A 23,132-nucleotide genomic window follows, 5' to 3' on the forward strand; every position below is an offset into this window, starting at 1 on the left:
AAAGTCCAGGCAAAATGCTTTGCTTATCAATCACAGTGCCATATTAATAAGGTTTTAAGCTTTTCTTTTTTAAAAAAACTAAGCCAGGTGCGGTGGTTCACGTCTGTAATCTCAGCACTTTGGGAGGCCAAGGCGGGTGGATCATGAGGTCAGGAGTTCAAGACCATCCTGGACAAGATGGTGAAACTCCGTCTCTAATAAAAATACAAAAAATCAGCCAGGTGTGGTGGCGGGCATCTGTAATCCCTGCTACTCGGGAAGCTGAGGCAGAGAATTGCTTGAACCCAGGAGGCAGAGGTTGCAGTGAGCCGAGATCACCCCACTGCACTCCAGCCTGGGTGACAGAGTGAGACTCTGCCTCAAAAACAAAAAACAAAAAACAAAACACTGAAGTTTTTTGTTTTTTTTTTTTCCCGTGATTTGAAGCTCTTTTTTTTCTTTTTATCTTTTCTAAAAAATTTAAACGGGTTTTTCCTTGTTGCTACTATCTAGTCAATTATATTGCTTACGAGATAACAGAATTTACGTTATCTCAAGAGCAACTGTCATGCTGATTGTGTTAGGAGAGGCTTTCCCAGGGGAAAACTTTTTTCTCTCATCCTCACTTCCAATAGCTATTCACAATAATTTAGGACAAGTTATTTGAGAGAATATTTAATTTGGGAATAAATATAACTCCTAGTAATGTATACAAAATATGTATGAAGTGAGAGAAAATACTTATGACATTTCTTCCATGGTCATAAAACTAAAATATATTTGTGCATAAAGAGTATTTAATTTTTTTTTTTTTTTTTTTTTTTTTTGAGACAGAGTCTCGCTCTGTCGCCCAGGCTGGAGTGCAGTGGCGGGATCTCGGCTCACTGCAAGCTCCGCCTCCTGCATTCATGCCATTCTCCTGCCTCAGCCTCCCGAGTAGCTGGGACTACAGGTGCCCGCCACCACGCCTGGCTAATTTTTTTGGTTTTTTTGTTTTGTTTTGTTTTGTTTTTTTTTTTTTGAGACAGAGTCTCTCTCAGTCGCCCAGGCTGGAGTGCAGTGGCCGGATCTCAGCTCACTGCAAGCTCCGCCTCCCGGGTGCACGCCATTCTCCGGCCTCAGCCTCCCGAGTAGCTGGGACTACAGGTGCCCGCCACCACGCCCGACTAATTTTTTGTATTTTTAGTAGAGACGAGGTTTCACCGTGTTAGCCAGGATGGTCTCGATCTCCTGCCCTCATGATCCACCTGCCTCGGCCTCCCAAAGTACTGGGATTACAGGCGTGAGCAACCGCTCCCGGCCCAAGAGTACATAAATTTTAAAAAGCAAATAGCCGGGCTTGGCGGCTTACACCGGTAATCCCAGCACTTTTGGAGACCAAGACGGGTGGATCCCTTGAGCCCAGGAGTTCAAGACCAGTCTGGGCAATATGGCGAAACCCCATCTCTACTAAAAATATGAAAATTAACCAGGCGTGGTGGTGCACACCTGTGGTCCCAGTTACTTGGGAGGATAAGGTGGGAGGACAGCTTGAACCTGGGAGGCAGAGGTTGCAGTGAGCCAAAATCAGGCCGCTGCACTCCAGCTTGGGTGACAGAGTGAGACCCTGTCTCAAAAAACAAAACCCCAAAAAACAAACAAACAGGCCAGGCGTGGTGGCTCACGCTTGTAATCCCAGCACTTTGGGAGTCCAAGGCGGGTGGATCATGAGGTCAGGAGTTCAAGACTAGCCTGGCCAAGACAGTGAAACGCTGTCCTTACTAAAAATACAAAAATTAGCCAAGCACGGTGGCAGGAGCCTGTAATCCCAGCTACTGGGGAGGCTGAGGCAGGAGAATCCCTTGAACCAGGGTGGCAGAGGTTGCAGTGAGCTGAGATCGAGCCATCGCATTCCAGCCTGGGCGATGGAGTGAGATTCCGTCTCAAAACAAACAAATAAACAAAAAGCAAATAATTTGGGCCCTTTGCTTTTGTCTATACGTAGGTATGCTGCCCTGAGAAGTAAAATAAACTGGATATTCCAATTGAAAACGTGACTGTTATGACTCATAATTCCTGCTTGATTTCAAATCCTATTGTCTTATGATTACCTCATTGGAATTACGTGAATCACCTTGTCTTCCGTGCGTTGACTAACTAGAAAGAGCCTCCTGGTTTCTCCTGAGACATTGCTTCCTTTTTGTTGTGGTCAACATCACCATGACACTGCAATAGGGTGATCACATTCCGGAGCAGTGGATGGTGTACTGAGCCAGGAGCCTGAATTAGGGACAGCGTAATTCCATCCTATTCCTTAAATATTAGATGAGCAGCTACTCAGTGTAATGCTCAGTATAGTAGTCCATGGTCTTTTAAAACTTTGCAACCTGGCAGAGGAGTAGAAAATGTAAGGGAACAGCTGAAAAAATGGGCCAGGATAAAAGGTTTAATCTTCAGGTTTTTAGTGTTAATCAAGCCCCTCTTAAATAGAGACAAGAACTGAACTAAACCCAATTATTTTCTCTTTTTGAGATAGGAAATCCTAAGACAGTTCCCAGGGCCTGAGGCTATCACCAAGAGCTACTTTGGAGTTTCTGAACGCTAAGATCTGGTGTAATTAGCCAAGTGTGGTGGCTGCCAGAGCCTGTAGTCTCAGCTAACAGTGTGTGTTGTGGAGAGTGAGAGGATAAGGAGGGAGGGTGGAACTGTTTGAGCCCAGGAGTTCGAGGCTGCTGTGAACTATGACTGGGAGCCCCTGCACTCCAGCCTGGGCAACAGAGCTGAGACCCAAGATCCAGTCTACATCCCTCAAATTTTTCATGATGCACAATGTTTTCCTTTATAAGCAGGGCTTAGTGTGGTAACAAACAGATTCCACTAAAACCGTGAATGAGAAAGAAGGCAAAGTCTTGTTCTCCTTGTCCAGTGCCTTCCCCTCAATGCTCTAAGAGCATTATTTGTTAATGGAACATCATGTCTGGGTACAAGGGGAGGTGAAGGGAAGAGGGAAGGAAGGGGAAGGGAAGGAGGATGACTAAGGGTACTGCATCGGTTCAGAAAGAGGCGGAAGATTTACCTGTTGGCTACTGCCTTGTTAGCCTACTAGATGCAGATGCTGTTTGTGGGCATGAAAAGCTTAGTCATCTTTTGCAAAGGTGCACATGAGGCAAGACTTTTTTCTTCCTATGTCCTTTCTGTATTTTCTGTTAACGCCAGATGCACACCAGTGATGTTCTAGGCAGGTTAAAAGTGGCTTGCAATTGTATCTGATTAGTAAAGAGTGAATGAATTTGTGGCAAAATTCTGAGTGAATTAAAAAAGAAAGTCAGCTGCAGCATAAGCTTCCTAAGCCACTTATGTGGGATGCTTAAAGACAGTCTAAACCGTTAGGTGTACACAAGGTGTACACCACTCCATCCCTTTCCTTACCTCTTGTAAGTTTCTGTGGCATAATGAGACTTCATTTTTATTTTAGTGTATATATTTGTTAGAGTTACTAATAAAATAAGAAATCACAAGAGAACATTTTTTTAAAAATTCAGATACGTTTGAATAGACAAAAAAAGAGGCATTTGTTTAGGAATTAGAGTTAGGTGGATGGGGGTGTGTATGCCCCCATATACTCATTTGTGGAATTTGTGATGCATTTTTGAGGAGGAAGAGTCCTGGTAACCATTAAGAAATATTTCTGCCAGACACATTTGTTTTCCTAGAGTGTTCTTAGGAGAACATTCTGAGAATATTTTGGTCTGCTTCCACTTAGCACCTGAAACACACAAATCCTGAACAGAAAAGATTCACATTGCATAGTCCCCTGCCTGAAAAATAATCACATCCAGTTTTCACTGGAGTTTCTGGAAAAGCCGAAAATCTCACTTCTACAACTCAAGTTTTACCCAGAATCAAATACAGAAACCTTACAAAGAAACATGAATTTAAAAAACTAACTATATTGCGTTATTTCCCCTATTCCCTTCCCCCTCCCTCCATATAAATAAAATTGATAACATCCCAAACAGTAGTCATTCTTTTGGTAAATATGAGTCATGTCTATAGCAGCCCCTTGTGAAATGTCATGTCGTACTATCTAATTCTCATGACTGCCTGAGGCTGGTGGTTGAGAGATGATTATCCTTATACATGGAATGTTAGATTAAATCTGGTATCACTCTGGCCACTAATATAAATGTATACTGATGCTGTCCAAAAATGACTGGTCAACCTCACATGGCTTTTATGATCTGTAAGATAATCCTTACTGTTCCTATCATTGTGTGTCTGCGAACGTTTTCTTTGTCTCTGTCTGCTAAGTCAAAGGCTATATACATTTTATACATATATGTCCATGTATTTATGTATAACTCTTCTGTGTCTACATATCTATGCAGATCTATGATTTTTTTTTTGCCTCAAATTCTGGCATTTTATATCCATTCTTTAGGAATCAAATCTGATGGCTTATTGTTTATCTGTACATATTTGTTTTTCATTGAGTATAGACTGGTTGTCTTCCTTTTGTCCACCAAATTAATATCCTACAAATAGATGAATTGTTTAACAGTCATTGTTATTGAAAATTAATTTGGTCTTGTGACTGCAATCATGAGCTTCACTCTCTTCAACCCAAAATAATACTGCCATCCCTCTGTATACTCAGAGGACTGGCCCCAGAACCCCTGCAAATCCCTAATCCCCACATACTCAAGTTTAGCAGTCCAGCCTGTAGAACCCCCGTAGATGAAAAGTTTACCTTGCGTATATCAGGATTTCCCATCCCAGGAATACTGTATTTTCAGTCTGTTCTTGGTTGAAAATAATCTCATATAAATGGATCAGTGTAGTTCAAACCCCTGTTGTTGAAGGGGCAACTGTATGTGGATTTTGACAAAAGTGTCCCGGATCTTTATAGCCTTTCTGTGTAGAAATATGTCTTGCTCTTCTTGCACCTTGTAACATGAAACCATCTTGGCTTCATTTATGTTATTTATGGCCTTGCTGGAAGCTTTTAGTCTAACATTGGGTCAAGAATAGGAATGGAAATTGGAAGTTTCCAAACACAGCAAGGTCATCTTTGAGATTTCTGGTAGGATGGGGAGGAGGTGGAGTTTCTACTCTTCTTGGGAAAATTATTTCAGCTAGTTCCCCTCTCCCCTCTTGCCAGTGGTTGGGGGAAGCAGGACACCTCTTCTCCCCCAGGGGAAATGGAGTAATTTTTTTTATTATAAAAGACCAGATTCTGTGGAACATATCCTCATGGGGAAAAAAAATAACTCTATCTATTAGATAAGTAAAATAAATCCTGTTCTAATATATAAACAACCATTTTCTAATAGGTCAGAACTATTTTTCTCTATTTTACAGATGAGAAAGGGTAGACTCAAAGAAGTTAAATTTCTTACTTAAGGTTACATAGCTATTATGTATTATTGCAATTTTTGTAGGTAAAATTGAAAAAGGTTATATGACAATTTCATGTCATTCAACCTAATAGAAAATCCAGGGCTGCAGTGCATGGATTCTGTCTCCCGCCCTAGAGTCTTATCTTATGTTGAAGCGAACTAAATATGGCCTGAGAAGGATTCCATCCTTCTATATTTGAGTCCTTGTGGAGAACCATAACCTAGCTTAACAGGCAGACAAAAATTGAAAACTAAACTTAGGAGTATGCACCTGTAACAATAGCTGAGTGTTGGTCAATCCCAGCAGCCATACTTCAACCATTCATAGACTGCTGAGTGTTCAAACTGTGTTCAAATATGGCAAATACCGAACTGTAACCAATCTCACTGTTTCTGTACCTCACTTCCAATCTTTGTACATCACTTTACTTTTTTTAATCTATAAATTTATTCTGACTACGATGTACCCCTGGAGTCTCTCTGAATCTCCTGTAATTCTGAAGGCTACCCTATTCACAAATTGTTTCCTTTTTTTTTTTTCTCAATTAAACTCCATCAAATTTAACTTGTCTGAAGTTTCCTTTTAATCCTTATATACCACTGTTTCTTACTTGGATCTTTAATGATGACTTGAATTGTTTTAATTTAAATGTTGCTTAATATGTGCAAGCAAAAAATTAGGTACAGACTTCTGATTCATGTAGCTTTTATTAAACTATATGAGCAACAATTTTTTTAAACTTAAAAAAAACTAAATAACCTGAAAATCTATTTACCAATATGTATGTCATGAAATAGAGGGTATAGTGTTGCTGAAAGAAAACAATGAACTAGGTTTTTTTTTTTTTTTTTTTTTTTGAGACAGAGTCTCGCTTAGTCGCCCAGGCTGGAGTGCAGTGGCGCGATCTCGGCTCACTGCAAGCTCCGCCTCCCGGGTTCACGCCATTCTCCTGCCTCAGCCTCCCAAGTAGCTGGGAGTACAGGTGCCCGCCGCCTCGCCCGGCTAATTTTTTGCATTTTTAGTAGAGACGGGGTTTCACCATGTTCACCAGGATGGTCTCGATCTCCTGACCTCGTGATCCGCCCGCCTCGGCCTCCCAAAGTGCTGGGATTACAGGCGTGAGCCACCGCGCCCGGCCTGAACTAGGTTTTTTTTTTAAAAATCAGCAATCGCTTACTTTAATGAAATATTTAATTTAATACTGTATCCTCCTGACGCAACACTAATGAACAAAACACACTGTTTTCAGAATTTTTTAAATTGCATACTTACTACTATACGTAATGGTCATGAACTGTTGAACTTCTGTGTACAGAAGTGAAATTTATGTAAACCATCTACTCATTTATGACAATATGCCTTTTATAGTATTTGCTGTGTGATGACTCAGTTCTTCTACCAGTTATCTCTATTGCCTACTTGTAAAACTTTCACTCACTTAATGCCTCCACTTGGATTGAACTCATCATTCATACATTACGTTTTCTTCTTGTATTTTTTCTCATTGATTTATAACAATCAAAGTAGTTCATGATTCCACTGTATCATATCATTTTCATACAAGCAAATGGAAGTCTCAATGGGTTAACTTTTCTATAAAACTAAAGGTTTTTTCCTGTGAAATTGCCTTTAATTTTGAATTTTCACTTCAATGAAATAAGTTTGACTTTGGTAAAAGAATTAAACACCAGTACTACTTTGAACACAGGTAACTGTCATTTTAAAATTAAGACATAAAAGCAACCACAGATGCTTGCCAAGAAATTAAAGATTCAATGCTAAACATGTAGTTCTAACAACAGAGAGGACTAAGATAACACAGAATCTTCTCCTGTAAACCTCAAAATGCTGGCTGCAATGTAACTATTTAGAGATACAGTATAATTATATGTAACTACATAGAGAAAGGAGACTCCCCTACCAGAAACGGAAAAAAAAAGATGTGAAAGCCTTGTGGTAAGCACACAGGCTGACCCTGCGATTTTAGACTTAGAAATTAACAATGCTATTTAAGACCATAGGTCTTAAGCCTATGCAGGGACACTGAGAGAGATGTACCTGTGTGAAAAAACGACTAGAACTCTTCTCCATTGTCCCAGGGAGACTCAAAGGAAACATGTCAATGCCTAGGTCTTTGGGCAGAAAACAACATAAGCTCTTTCAAGAAATTAAAACCCCAGGTACTCCATGGACAGATTCGGAATTTCCTGTATTGTCCAGAAACTCCCCAAGTCACAAAGTTAATGTAAACCTCAACCTGACAGTCTGCCAGAAGCAAAAATTAAATAAACAAATAAGCCAGGCATGGTGGCTCATGCCTGTAATCCCAGCACTGACAGAGGCTAAGGCAGGTGGATTGCTTGAAGCCAAGAGTTTGAGACCAACCTGGCCAACATGACAAAACCCTGTCTGCATAAAATAAAAAAAAATTAGCCAGGCATGGTGGTGTGTGTCTGTAGTCCCAGCTACTCAGGCGGCTGAGGCATGAGAATCACTTGAACCTGGGAGGCAGAGGTTGCAGTGAGCCAAGATTGCACTACTGCACTCCAGTCTGGGTGACAGAGTGAGACTCTGTCTCAATAAATAAGTAAAAAATTAAAAAATAAATGTATTACTCTGTTCTCATGCTGCTATAAAGAACTGCCCAAGACCGGGTAATTTATAAAGGAAAGAGGTTTAATTGACTTCCAGTTCTGCATTGCCTGGGAGGCCTCAGGAAACTTACAATCATGGCTGAAGGCAAAGGGAAAGGAAAGAATCTTCTTCACAGGGCAGCAAGAGGGAGAAGTGCTAGCAGGGGGAAAATGCCAGGCACTTATAAAACCATCAGATCTTGTGAGAACTCACTATCATGAGAACAGCAAGGGGGAAACTGCCCCCACGATCCAATCACTTCCCACTGGGTCCCTCCCACAACACGTGGGGATAATGGGTATTGTAATTCAAGATGAGATTTGGGTGGGGACACAGCCAAACCATATACATAAATAAATAAACAAACAAATAAGATACTTTATAGGGTACTTCAAAACCGAAGGCTACATAGAAAAAATGATCCCCAGTGAAATGACAAAATACAGGAGGAAATAATCTGCCATGTGTTGAAGTTATCAGATTCAACAAACAGCAGTTATATACTCCCTCCCAAGCACTTCAGCTTATAGCACTATAAAATAAGTATGTTTAAAACAAGAGATAAGACAGAATAGGAATTACAGGAAAATAAGATCAAAGTCCTATTTTTTAAAAAAAGAAATGTCTAAAAATTAAAATTAAAAAATATAGCTACACTAATCCTTAAATAGACAATTCATGACCTGAAATACAGATCTAAGAAAATATACACAAATGTGACTCTCAAAAGCATGAGAAATGGAAAATATGAAAGATAGTTTAAGAGATATGGAAGAAAGAAGAAAAATGTCCAGTGCCTATCTAATAGGAATTTCCAAAGGAGAGAATGAAGAGTGGGAGAGGCAGTATTTCAAAAGATAATGTCTGAGAATTTTCTTAAATTAATGAAAGACATGAATCTTCAGGATAACTAATGATGGAATACCTCAAATGAAAGGAAAATATTAAGACACCCAAAGATTTTTAAAATTTAAACTAAAATAGAACATTAGTTAAAATGACAATAGACTTTTCAACGGAAATTATCAAATTCAGAGTCAATGGAGTAAAAGTTGCAAAACTGTCAACTTAGAATTCTATCCCCAACTAAATTATTCAATTGTTGAAATAAAATAAGGCAAAATAAAAATATTTTAAGACAAAACAGAGAAGATTTATGACTCACATTTCCTTGCTAAAAGAGCTCCAGAAGGATTTGCTTTAGGCAGAAACAATTTGAACAGAAAGGGAAGGATGAAGGCAAAGAGGGGTTAAGTGATCAAGGAGAAGGAAGACACTGGTTTTGACTTCTTGCCTCATTTCTTCCCCATTCCAGAAGGGATTCTATGTTCCCTTCTATTCTTATTTTTTTCTATTTTTAATTTTTTTTTTTTTTTGTAGAGACAGGATCTTACGATGTTGCCCAGGCTGGTCTCAAACTCCTGGGCTCAAGCAATTCTCCCACCTCCCAAAGTGCTGAGATGACAGGCGTGAGCCATTGCACCTGGCCTGTCCCTTTCTATTCTTATGGTTACTTGCCCTCTATCATCTCTTCTTCATTCTGTGGAATTTCCTTCTGGTTTGTATCTTCTTCCCTGGGCACCATCGGGTTCAGCATGAATTATAGTAGGGTACTGTGAAACATAGTAAATGAAGGGAATAAGAAATAGCCTGATGAATATTTTCAAAATATTTTTGATGTAATGATTATATCATTAGATTATCACTGCAATAAAAATATAAAATTTTAAAGTCCTGTGTCCAATGGTTCAAGGCCACCAATTTGAAAGACCTGCTCAATAACATTTGGCCTCTTCTCTCATGGTTGTTCTAATTTCTTCTTAGCACCAGGCTCATTTTTCATCATGGGTGTAGGCTTTTCCCAATCAAACAGGCCAACATGTGTTCATTGTTTTGTAAAAAAAGTTTTTTCATTTGAGGTGGGGCTTGTGTGTTGATGATGTGTCTGTGGTGCAATTGGCATTATTATTAAAGGCAAACTTCTCCAAGAATCAACATAACTCCGTCTAGCATGCTTTCTGGGTGCAGCATTGATATTGGCATGCACACCCACAGAGAGCTCATTTACCAGGTCCTCCCTGTTCAATCATGTTGTAAACACCAGTGCTTAAGCAGTAGGGAAGTTATTGCCTGGCTAAACAGAAACTCTCACTTTTTAATGATTGATTCTTTTAGATTCATCTGAGCAGTTTGGGAAGGAAGGACCTCAACTTCCAGATCTCTGCCTCCATTAAACAAGAGAGGACATAGACTTCAATTTAAATTACATGTAAGATTCTGTGGATTCTGTGGTTTCAGTCTATTCTCTGTCCTTTCCTTGTCTTCTCTTGTTAAGTCACTTTTGTTTTGATACACTGGGTGGGGAATTGGCGATTCACTTTAACTCAGAGTGAGTAATGGGATGCTTCTGTCGGTATGTAGAACTGGAAACACTCCGAATCTAGATAAGCTTTCAAAGGTAGGTTACTCAATTGAGCATACTTTAGTGTTTCTATAGGGGCTTTTTTCCTAAAAAGGCCACTTTTTATGACGTAGCAGAGACTTCCTGGCCTGATCTGATAAAACACATTCAGTGAGATAAATGTCATGGTTTCTCTCTTACAAAAAGGAAGACAAGTAGGAGAAATTAGCGGCAGCAATAGCATTGAGATGATAAGTCATCACCATCTGTATTATAGGTAATCAGAAAGATCCCAGGCCCACAATTTCTTCTCCAATGGCCCTGCTTAGGGGGTAAATGGGGTAAAGTCAAGAGAAAGTAACTTACAAGGGGTCTTATTAAAACATGCAGCAGGTTGGGCTTGGTGGCTCATGCCTGTAATCCCAGCACTTTGGGAGGCCGAGGTGGGCAGATCACGAGGTCAGGAGATCGAGACCATCCTGGCTAACACGGTGAAACCCTGTCTCTACCAAAAATACAAAAAATTAGCTGGGCGTGGTGGCAGGCGCCTGTAGTCCCAGCTACTCGGGAGGCTGAGGCAAGAGAATGGCATGAACCCTTGAGGCGGAGCTTGCAGTGAGCTGAGATCGCACCACTGCACTCCAGCCTGGGCGACAGAGTGAGACTCCGTCTCAAAAACAAACAAACAAACAAACAAACAAAAACACGCAGCAAAGGAGTTCTTATTGAAGAGTGGGTTGAATACATGCTTTTACCTTTACTTGCTTCTAAAACACCACTAAGATTACAGTAAGGACTTTAACATGGCAAAAATCCACAAGGACAAATTAAACAGAAAAAATAAATGGGGGAGAAAAACCTTTGGAAGCTGGAAAGCAAATGAGCTAGTGTAGATGAACTTAGCAGAACCCAGAGAAAAGTAAGTTTTACTTAAAAGTAAAGTAAAACTTACTTTTCTCTGGGTTCTGCTAAGTTCATCTTACTGTAATCTCCTAACCCCACCCTCAGAAAGCCTAGCATTGGAGGTGCTGGGCATCACTAAGATCATGATGTAAATAAGGTTCATACAAGATTAGTTGAAAGCCTATGTAAGAAGCAATTAGATCACTAGGTCAACTCTCTGACTCTTCAGAGCTAGAATCAGATGGTTTTCTCCATCCTGACATAAGACTGGAATTGTATTGCTCTCCAGGAGTAGAACCAGACTTTGGGCTGAATGGCACCAGGCATGACTGAGGGTGGGGTTATGAGCTGCAATGAAAATGAGCAAGGAGGTCCCATGCAGTGGCTCATCCCAGTAATCCCAGCACTTTGAGAGAGACCAAGGCAGGAGGATTGCTTGAGCCCAGGAGTTCCAGGCTGCGGTGAGTTATGATCATACCACTCCACTCCAGCCTGGATGACAGAGCAAGACCCTGTCTCTCAAAACAAAAAAGAAGAACAAAAAGAAAATGAGCAAGGTGATGGTGGAACTAAGTGTAAAGCCTCACACCTAATGGCGAGACTCCCAGCTTGCTCTGGGAATGCTGGTGGCCAGATGATAACCTCCAGGCAGGCCACTGGATAATTTTTTGCAGTGAAAATTGACCCCATGAGAAAAAAAAGATCAGTTTGAAATGCTTGTTTGGAGCACCAACAAAATCTTAGCCAGATCACACTAGAATGGTGGTTCTCAATAGGGACGACTTGGTCTTCCTTCCCACTAGGCATCTGACAATGCCTAGTGACATTTTTTAGTTACAAATAAAGGAGGGATGCTACTATCATCTAAGGGGTGGGGGTCAGGGATACTGCTAAACATCTTACAGTGCACTGGATAGCCTCCCACAACGAAGAGTTATCTAGTTCATAACATCAACAGCGCCTCTATTGAGCAACTCTGCTCTATAGCAAAATCCACTGGTTGAAAATCACAGCCACGACTCACAGGATCACATCAGCTTTTCGATGCCTTATTCTTAAAACTGAAGAAACAGCCAAAGAACACTAAACACTTTGAATTTGAGAAAACCTTGTAACCAAAGCTTTTTTTTTTTTTTTTTTTTTGAGACAGAGTCTTGCTTTGTTGCTCAGGCTGGAGTGCAGTGGCGTGATCTCAGCTGACTGCAACCTCTGTCTCCCGGGCTCAAGCAATTTCTCCTGCCTCAGCCTTTCGAATAGCTTGGGTTACAGGTGCTAATTTCTGTATTTTTAGTAGAGATGGGGTTTCACCATGTTGGGACCAGGCTGGTCTCAAACTCCTGACCTCAAGTGATCTGCCCGCCTCAGTCTCCCAAAGTGCTGGGATGACAGGCATGAGCCCTCGTGCCCAGCCCAGAAAGACAGAAATCTTAACAATCATAGACAAAAAAGGGAAATGTAATGAAGAAGGATAAAATATACATGTTGTGTTTTATATATGTAAATATACATATGCATAGATGTATACATTAAATCCTCTTTAAAAATCTTCAAAGTACATCCAAGAAGCAGGAATAAGAGGCTACAAAAAGAAATATGTATAGAACAGAAGAAACAGAATCCTAGGAAAATGATATGTAAAATCAATTCTATAAAGCGTTGAAGCCAGGTGTGGTGACTCATTCCTATAATCCCAGAGACTAGGGAGGCTGAGGCAGAAGGATTGCTTGAGACTAGGAGTTGGAGACCAGCCTGGGCAATATGCAAGACTCCCATCTCTACAAAAATGTATATATTAGCCGAGCTTGGTGGTACATGTCTGTAGTCCTAGCTACTTGAAAGACTGAAGCGGGAGGATCTGCTTGAGCTTAGGAGTTCGAGGTTGCAGTGAGCTATGATCACACCACTGCACTCCAGCCTGGGTGACTGAGTGAAACCTGGGTTCATGAAGAGGGTTGGTGTGTGTGTGTGTGTGTGTGTGTTGGGGGAGGGGGTTTGAAATGTCAAGTTGAAGTAATTGTTCACAAGCTAGAACAAAAAGTCAAACAGATAGAAAACTGGAGAGATTTAAAAAAAATACATAGGATATGTTGCAATCCAAAACTCAACAATAAAAGTTTCAGAACAAGAGAACAGATACAAATGAAGGTGAAGAAATGATCAAAGGAACAAAATAAGAAAATTTTCTGCAAGTGAAAGACAACAGTTTCTTGACTAAAGGGGGTGACCACAACTGATGCAGAAGATTCATATGAAGGCACGTTATTGTGAATGTTTCCAATTTGGTGATTAGGATAAAATAAGTAAGTAAATAAACAGAGATAAAGAGAAATACATCATATACAATGGATTGGGAATAAAATGACATCATATTTCTTAAGGGCAACACTGGAAAGTAAAATGCTATGGAGTTGAATGTATTTGAGCAATACGTTCAAATCTCTGAGGAAAGTGATTTTCAACCTAGAATTCTGTGCCTAGCCAGAAAACCAAAGAAGCGTGAGATTGTGATGAAGACATTTCAGAACAGCCAGGTCTGGCATATATGTAACCAGAGTTCTCAAAGGATATAATAATACATTTAAAAAACACAAATATTCCAAGATAATGGCTGATAATTTTCTAGAATTGTTATCATTATGTTTTTGAGACAGAGTCTCACTCTGTGGCCCAGGCTGGAGTGCAGTGGTACAAACACGACTCACTGCAGCCTCGATCTCCCAGGCTCAAGTGATTCTCCTGCCTCAACCTCCTGAGTAACTGGGACCACAGGTGTACACCGCTGCCATAGGACCCTGAGGGTTTCACTTAGCCAGCCAGAAACCTCTGTGGTGGGTGACACCGTCTGCCTGAGTATTGCTCACGCCTTCTGGGCTCGTTGTGCCCACTTGGTCTGGCTGCGTTTGGCTCATGCTACTGGCCGAGGTCTCACTCCTGCCCAGGGCAAGCAAGCGTGGAGTCCAACCACTGTGCACCGCCAGGCACACAGGCTGCTGCAGTAGGGCAGGCAGGTTCAGGAGCTGGCACAGATGCTGGCTCCATGCAAGGCTGTGGTTGGACCAGAGGTACCGCACCTAACTTCCACTATGGGAACCTGCATTCGGATGAGGGGAACGTGGTGGTACATGGAAGCTTGGAGACACCAGGAAGCACAGAGCCCCAAAGAGGGTGTCACAGCCCTGGCTTGGGTAGCCCATAAGTCTGGCCTCCCTGAAGGACCACAGCTCTTCTCTCCTTCTCATCACCCACAAAGTGGTGAGTGGCAGTGGCATGTTCAGCCCTGTTTGTGTTACATACAGCTCTTTCCATCCTGCCATTTGGCACATCCCAGGTTCTTGTCCTGTGTCCAGGAAGAATGAGGTGGGTGGACAACTAGAGGGTGAGCAAGGCAGAGAGGGACTTCATTGAGCAACACAACAGCTCTGGCAAGCTGTCCTGACCAGTGTCCAGCTCTCAGTGGGAAGGAGACCCAGCGTGGGTAGCTTCCTTCTGCAGGCAGGTTGTCCCACCCGTCGAGGAGACACGAATTGGGTAGCTCCTTCTCACAGCTGGTCAGCCCAACATCTCTGTGAGTCTGGCTGAGTAGGGTTTTTAATTGGCTTCAGAAGGGAGGAAGTGCATGCTGATTGGTCCACGGGTGGCCATGGGCGGGCCTAGAAAAACCACTATAAGTTCTCACTCCAGGCTGTAGACTCCACCCAGAACTGACAGCCTGGCCCCCATGCCTCAGGCTGTCCCTGACTTGAAGGTGGTGCTTCACCAGGACCCACCCCTTTCTGCCCAGGAGCCTGCCTGCCTCCTGCCACCATCAATCATGTCTTCCATGGCACCCAGGCTGTTTGTGTGGAGGGGCGCCTGCAGGGCCACACCAAGCCTCCCTCCGCACTGCCTAGGGCTCCCTTCCATGCTCCTCAGTGCCCAAATTCCGGAGGGGGCTGAGGCAGCAGGGGGCTGGCATGTGAGCACTCCCAGAGCGTGTGCATGCCCAGCTGGGTCGTGACAGCACCTGGGCTTGGCCTCAACTTTGCTCTGAAATTGGAGTGGGTGGTGGGAGCAGGGAGAGGCCAGGCAGCCGGAGCAGGCACTTCCAAGCCTGTGGGGGCAGGGGAAGCTTCCTAGGCCCCTGAGAGAGCAGGGATGCCCAGGTGGGCAGCTATGACTGGGAGGCTGCAACCAACTGGAAGCAGGCAGGGTTCCCACCGGCTCCATGCAACCCCACGCTGCAGCCGGCATCTTCACAGCATATGCTTCAGATGGGCCGATCCTACCATCACCACCACACCTAGCTACTTTAAAAGGTTTTTTGTGGAAGTAGAGTCTCTCCACATTGCTCAGACTGGTCTCGAACTCCTGGGATTGAGCAATCATTCTGCCTTCCAAAGCGCTGGGACTACAGTCATAAGCCATTGTGCCCAGCCAATTTTCCAGAATTATTTAAAGATACTAAACCTCAGATCCAGGAAAGCTGGCTAACCCAAAGCAGGGCATACCAAAATTCCCCACAACTGTACACCGGAGAGTGAAATAACAGAAAAAAAATTAGAAAATCCTAAAAGCAGCTGGAAAAAAGCCAGATGACTTGCAAAAGAAGACTGTTAAAATGTCAGCAACAAGAAAAGCTAGAAAACAATGGCATAATATTCTCAATGTGATAAGAGAAAATTACCTTCAACCTAGAATTCCATATCCACCAAACTATTTTTCAAGAACAAATTAAAATATTTCAGGCAAACAAAATAGAGAGCTTACCACTCAGAGTTTAGAAATCAGAAGAAATTCTAAAGGATGTCTTTTTTTTTTTTTGAGACTGAGTCTCGCTTTATTGCCCAGGCTGGAGTGCAGTGGCACAATCTCTGCTCACTGCAACCTCCACCTCCCAGGTTCAAGCGATTCTCCTGCCTCAGCCTGCCGAGTAGCTGAGAGTACAGGCGCCCACCCCACACCCGGCTAATTTTTGTAGTTTTAGTAGAGACAGGGTTTCACCATGTTGGCCAGGCTGTTCTCGAACTCCTGACCATGTGATCCGCCCACCTTGGCCTCCTAAAGTGCTGGGATTATAGGTGTGAGCCACTGAGCCTGGCAAGATGTCTTTTAAGTCAAAGAAAATGATGCCAGAAATAAGCCTGAGAAGTAAGAAGAAGTGGTGAATAGAGATACTGATAAATATATGAAGAAATGTAAACCAACATTAATCACACAAAAACTTAATGTCTAATTAATTATATATATATAACTTTACATATATAACTATATATAAAAAAAATTTATATATTGATATAATTATATATATATAACTTTATATGTAAATGAACATCCTGGGCAATAATAGCATGTAAGTCGGGGGGTGAATGATTAGGGCTCAGGTATTTTAAGATCCTTATATTTTTAAAAAGGAGGGTAAGGATAGTGTTATCTAGAAAGAGAATAATTATAGAAAGTATAGCTCATAAACTATTGAAGGGAAAAATAAAATGGCCAAAAGAAAATAAAAATCCCAAAGAAGACAAGGAATAAGTGAATTAATAATTAAGTAAACATAAATGAACCAAACTCTCCAGTTATAAGACAGAGATTGTTGCACTGATAAACAAATTCTAGCTATGTGTAGTTTCTAATAAACACACCAAAAATATAAGGGCACAGAAAGTTTAGAAATAATAGGATGGAAAAATAAACCCTAAACAAACAACAACAACAACAACAACAAAAGCAATAATCATTCTCAGAAATAAAGAATATTACATTGTGATACAAGGCTTAACCAACTTTTGACTTTTATTTTGACCTTCTATATAATGTAGCATTGATTTATGTTTAACTGAATTTCATCTTATTACTTGCTTCTTTTCACCTTCTTTGGATTTATTATTTTGTTCATTTTCTAGCTTTTTTTTTTTTTTAACTTGGATGTTTTGGTCATGAATTTTCCTACCTTTATTTAAAATATAGGCATTTTAAGGCTATAAATGTCCCTCTAAATATTTCTATAACTGAGTCATACAAGTGTTTTCTTTATCATCTTTTAGGTAATTCCATTTTGGTTTCTTTTTAGCCCATGATTGTTTTAAAAATGTGCATTAAAAATTTTCAATCCTGTGGAGCTTTCCTAGTTCGTCATTGATTTCTCATTCAGCTGCATTGTGGAGAGGTTATATATGATGCTAAATAATTTGGCATTTGTTGTAATTCACTTTTTTACTTGACATATATTTAGCATCTATATGTGTTCTCTCTGTGCTTGAAAATAATGAGTATTGTCCAATTGTTATATGGAATATGTTATACATTTATGTCTTAGGTACTTAATTGTGTTGTTCAGATCTTGTATGTACTTATTATTCTTCCTAAGTGATCTATAAATTAGAAAGGGTGTTGTGTTAAATAAAATTTCCCATTTTGTTCATGGATTCATTAAATTTTCCTTCTCAATATTTGCTTTATATATTTGAGACTATGGAGTTAAGTACTAAAAGTTTGTAATTATCACTTTTTAAAAATGAGTTAGCCACTGAAATTGTCATAAAAATGCAAGTTGATGGTTATCAGGTATGTATAGATGTTCTCAGGGCGTTCTTTTTTCAAAGAAATCAGTATTAACTTATCTTTCTAGATACCTGCTTTCAATATATTTTTGGCTTTTGGAGATTTCCCTCATTTTCTTTTGAAATACATTTTGAAAAAAATATTTCGTATATCTTATTTTTTATTGGTTTTCAGTGGGAGGGTTATTCTAGGCATGTATTTGACCATGATGCTGGAAAATGAAACCTACCTTTCTTCTTATAAACCTTTCCTCCCTTATTTCCTGCATTCTATTTTTTGATTGGATTTTCTTGAACCCCTTTTATGCCTTCTAATGGTTTGGAGCTTTGGAGATGTACTGGAATTTAGCTCACTCAACATCCATGCCAATCCCCTTCTGGTTTGCATTTGGATGTTATAGAGGTTAGAAAGCTAAAATAACATTTCTCAGATTTCCCTGAAGTAAGGGATCCACATATGATACCATATCCACCCATATATCCACATGTGGATACATTCCCTTTCCCAGATGCACCCCCATGAAATAGGAGGTAAGTGACCTTGGGCAAGGCGTTTGGTTCTTATTGAAACAATGTGTCAAAAGCATCTGGTTCTTCTGGTAACAGCTGCGGTGTATTTTCTGGCATGTGGTCTTTGTATCATGAGTGTCAAAATGCCAGGCATTGGTGGCAGTATTTTTCCATTAGAATAGTTCTGTGTTATGGTTGGTCATTTTCCTTTGCTACTTTTGTCCCCATCTGGATGGTTCCTGGCTGTGTAGCACTCAAACTCCGCATGCTGGTACTTTCAGAAATCTTCAGAGTTACCCCCAGACAGCTGAAAGTTTTTAGCTGTTTTTTTGCTTAGTTTCTTGGCGTATTGCAAGATATTCATAAGGGATCCTCTTGCTGAGTGTCAACATCACTTCTCCACACTTCTCCTTTTGTCTGAGATGTTGGTCCCTTAAAGTCCTGACTGCTTTGGCAAGCCTGAACTCCAGTTTTTATCTCTTCAGCCTTATGAAATTGCTTGAAGCTCTGCTAGTTTCTCTGTCTCTTAGTAGCAGCCTTCTGCCCAGCTTCTCAGTCTCTCTCCTGAAAAGCTGAAAAATCAGCACATGCCCCAAGGGAAATAATGGCACATATAATAATGAGCTCACATCAATGAGCTTCTCTTCTCACTTTTGTCTTAGCCCCTCATATAGATCTCACTATGTTGGAGGCTGTCCTATATTTATATCTATCTATATTCATCTTCCCTCTCCCAACTTCCCTGGTTGTTTTCAAGTCGAAGTGGTTGGAATGTTCAGGCAACTTCATTATAGCAAGAAGTAGAATTCTTTCACCACCTTCTTTCCTGTTACCATGGTTTTGAACATGCCATTTCCTTAGTCTTTTCTTCTTTTCGTTAGTTAGTTTGGAGGATATCTCCTACTTTAAGATTCCGCTCTATCATGACCCATTCTGATAATCAACCTCCAAGTATAATTTAGATTTTCCTCCTCTATGTTCCCTTGTGCTTATTCCTTAATATGTAGTTTTAAAATTATTTAATGTAGTTTTCAACCTATAGACCAAGCTCCTTATGGACAGAGATTTTGTTTTGTAGTTTTATATTCCCAGTGTGTAGGACAAATCTGGCATATAGTAGTTGCTCAATTAATACAAAGTTAAAATTGAAATTCAGGCCAGGTGTGGTGGCCCAAGCCTGTAATCCCAGCACTTTGGGAGGCTGAGGAGGGTAGATCGCTTGAGCTCAGGAGTTTGAGACCAGCCTGGCAACATGGCAAAACCCCATCTCCACAAAAAAACACAAAAATCAGCCAGATGTGGTGGCATGCACCTGTAGTCCCAGCTACTCAGGAGGCGGAGGTGGGAGGATTGCTTGAGCCCTGGAGGCCAAGGCTTCAGTGAGCTGTGATCGTGCCACTGCACTCCAGCCTGGGTGACAGAGCGACAAATTGTTTAAAAAAAAAAGTAAAATTCAACATGCAGTAATGTTTGACATGGCTGTTGGACTTGGGAGGGATTTAATGAGAGTGAATAATCAAGAAGTATGCTTTATGCTTCTCGTTCTAAGAATAGACCCACTTGTATGTATGATAAAGAGGACAAATCCTTTTCTTATGGGGTGGATGGTCCTTTCCATTGAAAACTAGGAAAGGACCCAGAGCCACACCTTCCTGAGCCACCAGATCTTTGGATAGGCTGTTGTCCCTGTACTAATAACTCTCTCTTCCCCTGTTACAGTTTTCTGCCAATGTGTTCCAGCCTCCAGGAAAGCCGCAAAGGATCGCCTGGAGAGGGTGATGCCATGTGGCCAATCCCTATTTTAGGAATCTTGGCTTAAATTCACATATTTTATCATTAACTTATTAGTCATTTAACTAGGTTATTGATACTTCAACTTTCTTCACAACACAGTCCACAAAAATGGATACTAAGTCTCCCTCCAAACTTACTTACATCCCGGTCAATCAAAGTGCTGAATTTTTCCTGTTGACTTGATCTTATTGGTGAGTTGACTCAGGCTTTACTTTAGCTATTCTCCTGTCTGGTATTGCTTTATGTTCTGTTTTCCTTTCACCCATTAGACTTGCTTTTGAGCCTCTCATTTCTATTTTGTCCAAGAAGCTTGTTCCATCTGTTTTTGCAGATATCTTTTTTTTTTTTTTTTTTTTTTGAGGCAGAGTCTCGCTCTGTCGCCCAGGCTGGAGTGCAGTGGCGCGATCTCGGCTCACTGCAAGCTCCGCCTCCCGGGTTCCCGCCATTCTCCTGCCTCAGCCTCCCGAGTAGCTGGGACTACAGGCGCCGCCACCACGCCCGGCTAATTTTTTTTGTATTTTTAGTGGAGACGGGGTTTCATTGTGTTAGCCAGGATGGTCTCGATCTCCTGACCTCGTGATCCGCCCGTCTCGGCCTCCCAAAGTGCTGGGATTACAGGCTTGAGCCACCGCGCCCGGCCCCGCAGATATCTTAATAAGCTTCCCTTTTCCTAGCCTTACTCATAACATGCTATCAAAGTTAAGGTTCAGTAATTCAAATCCAGTATTGAAACTGCACATAGAAGAAACAATATACTTCAAAAAACCACCATTGCTCATTATCTGTGTTTTTTTTTAATGCTCAGATGTTCATGGGAACTTGGTTCATGCCTATTCTGAACTACACAAGTTGTCAAGTCCTAGCACATCATGGACTTTTTATTATAAGTGATTTCTCCTGTACACTTTTCCTCCATCTCCAGTCAGAAATGATTAGCAGCTCTAATTCAGTTTCTATATTTTCATGCCAGAAGAAGGCATGTGAATGGAATGCTGACAAGCAGCATTTCAAGATCCACTGATATTTCTTGAAGAAACCAGTCAATAATTTGTTTCTTGGATACCTCTCCTAAATTAAACATCTCATAGTTCTCAAGCACATTCTATTGGTGTTGCTCAGAGTTTTGCCAAACATAGGGATGGGCGTGCTTAATTCAACTTGCCTTGATGGATAGACTGGTTTCCACTCTCTCTTACTTCCTTGTCCACCTGAAGAACAGAGTTGGAAATAAGGATTCTTGACCACAGTGGCCCTGGTAGATCTAACCACTGGTATCTCGTTTTTTTTTCAATTGATCTTTTATGAAAGGGCCATATTCAACTACCAGAATTTAGTTGCCAGTTAGGATAGCCAGTGTAAATAAATCACATCATTTATGTCTCAGAAACAGAGACAAGTATTGCTGCATTTGGTTGGTTACATTCACTTATTCTGGTCAGGGATAAATGTTAACAAGAATGCAGATGACAACAAAGGTTTACAGCATTCAATTAAGGTGTATATTTTATATGGTACATAGTGCACGAGAGTTTTTATTGTTCTAAAATACCTGACATTGTCCAATTTGATAGAATCTGAAGCTGAAAGTGACAAAAAAAAACAATGCTTTCTCCAAAAATATGACTGAAAATACACATTGTGGAAGTTGTTCATGAAAGGAGCTGGATTATCCACAACAATCAAGTGTTCCACAGGCTTATATTAAGCTGAAATGGCATTTATTGTTGTCTAATCAGTATGCCTTTGAGTAGGGCCATCTCTCTCCCAGGAATCCTCCAAATGTCACTGAGGCAAATCTAATAACCAAATACAATACCCCTAAGATTGGGCAAAGACTAGCCTATTTCAATGTTCCCTTTCATTTTTCACTCACTGAAAGGAAAACACTTTGTGATATTTTGTATATTAATAGTAATATCCAAGATATATTTAATTTAATGTTGACAATAAAGGAGGAACTATAACAAAATTACTTGGGACAATGTTATTTTTAGTGGATGTTTTTATCATAATGAAACTAATGATGGGCTGGGAGCAATCTCTCATGCCTGTAACCACAACACTTTGAGAGGCCAAGGCGGAGGATGACTTGAGGCCAGGAGTTTGAGAACAGCCTGGGCAATGTAGGGAAACTCTCGTCTTTAGAAAAAGAAAAAAAAAATTAGCTGGGTGTGGTGGCTGGCATGCACCTGTAATGCTAGCTATTCGAGAGGCCAAGGTGGGAGGACTGCTTGAGCCCAGGAGCTCAAGGTTACAGTGAGCTACGATTGCACACTGCATTCCAGTCTGGGTGACAGGGAAAGGCTCTATCTCTATGAGAAAAAAAAGGAAGAAAAGAAAAGAAAAGAATAAATTAATGATGAAAGATGAAAGCAGATATCTTGATGCTACTGGAAATGCTTGCACATTACATCTACCTCCATTTGTCAGCCAGTGTACTGCATTTCATGAGCATTCCAAGTATGACTGCTTAGATATTTGAACAATATCACAGAAAGTCAGGTAGGACTTTCTCCTTTATTCCGTAAATGGTAGGAACATTCATTGAGTAAATAAGCCCCAAATAAGTCAAGGTGTATTTATAAATATAATAATACAAACTAGGTTAAGTCAAAAGATTCTCCACCTCACCTATGAATCTTTACATGGCTTCAAGGAAACCAGAATAGGTTCCCTAATTTTGAATATTAGTATTGGTTATACAAATATAGGCATTAAACCAATAAAATTTCACTAGAACTTCATAAACTTCTAATAACTGCTTCTTTACATTGAATAAACAACTTCTACATGCTGAAATCATAAGAAATCTATTGAGTGCCTCTTCTGCTTGGTAATGAGGATTATTAAGAAGTACAAAAGAGGGCCAGGCGCTGTGGCTCAAGACTTTAATCCCAGCACTTTGGGAGGCCGAGACGGGCGGATCACGAGGTCAGGAGATAGAGACCATCCTGGCTAACCCAGTGAAACCCCGTCTCTACTAAAAAATACAA

At 40.8% G+C, this 23,132-nt stretch overlaps 1 long non-coding RNA gene across 2 annotated transcripts in view; it reads left to right on the forward strand.

Moving 5' to 3' along the window:
* Positions 1-23,132, forward strand: part of LOC135967281 (uncharacterized) — a 39,674-nt gene that overhangs the window by 13,113 nt on the left and 3,429 nt on the right. For both annotated transcript variants that reach the window (XR_010581265.2, XR_012423677.1), the window contains exon 2: positions 10,168-10,261. This is a non-coding gene — a long non-coding RNA (uncharacterized lncRNA). The remainder of the gene's footprint in view (positions 1-10,167; positions 10,262-23,132) is intronic.

This window comes from Macaca fascicularis, chromosome 14 (assembly GCF_037993035.2).
Source record: "Macaca fascicularis isolate 582-1 chromosome 14, T2T-MFA8v1.1".
Classification (NCBI taxonomy): Eukaryota; Metazoa; Chordata; class Mammalia; order Primates; family Cercopithecidae; genus Macaca; species Macaca fascicularis.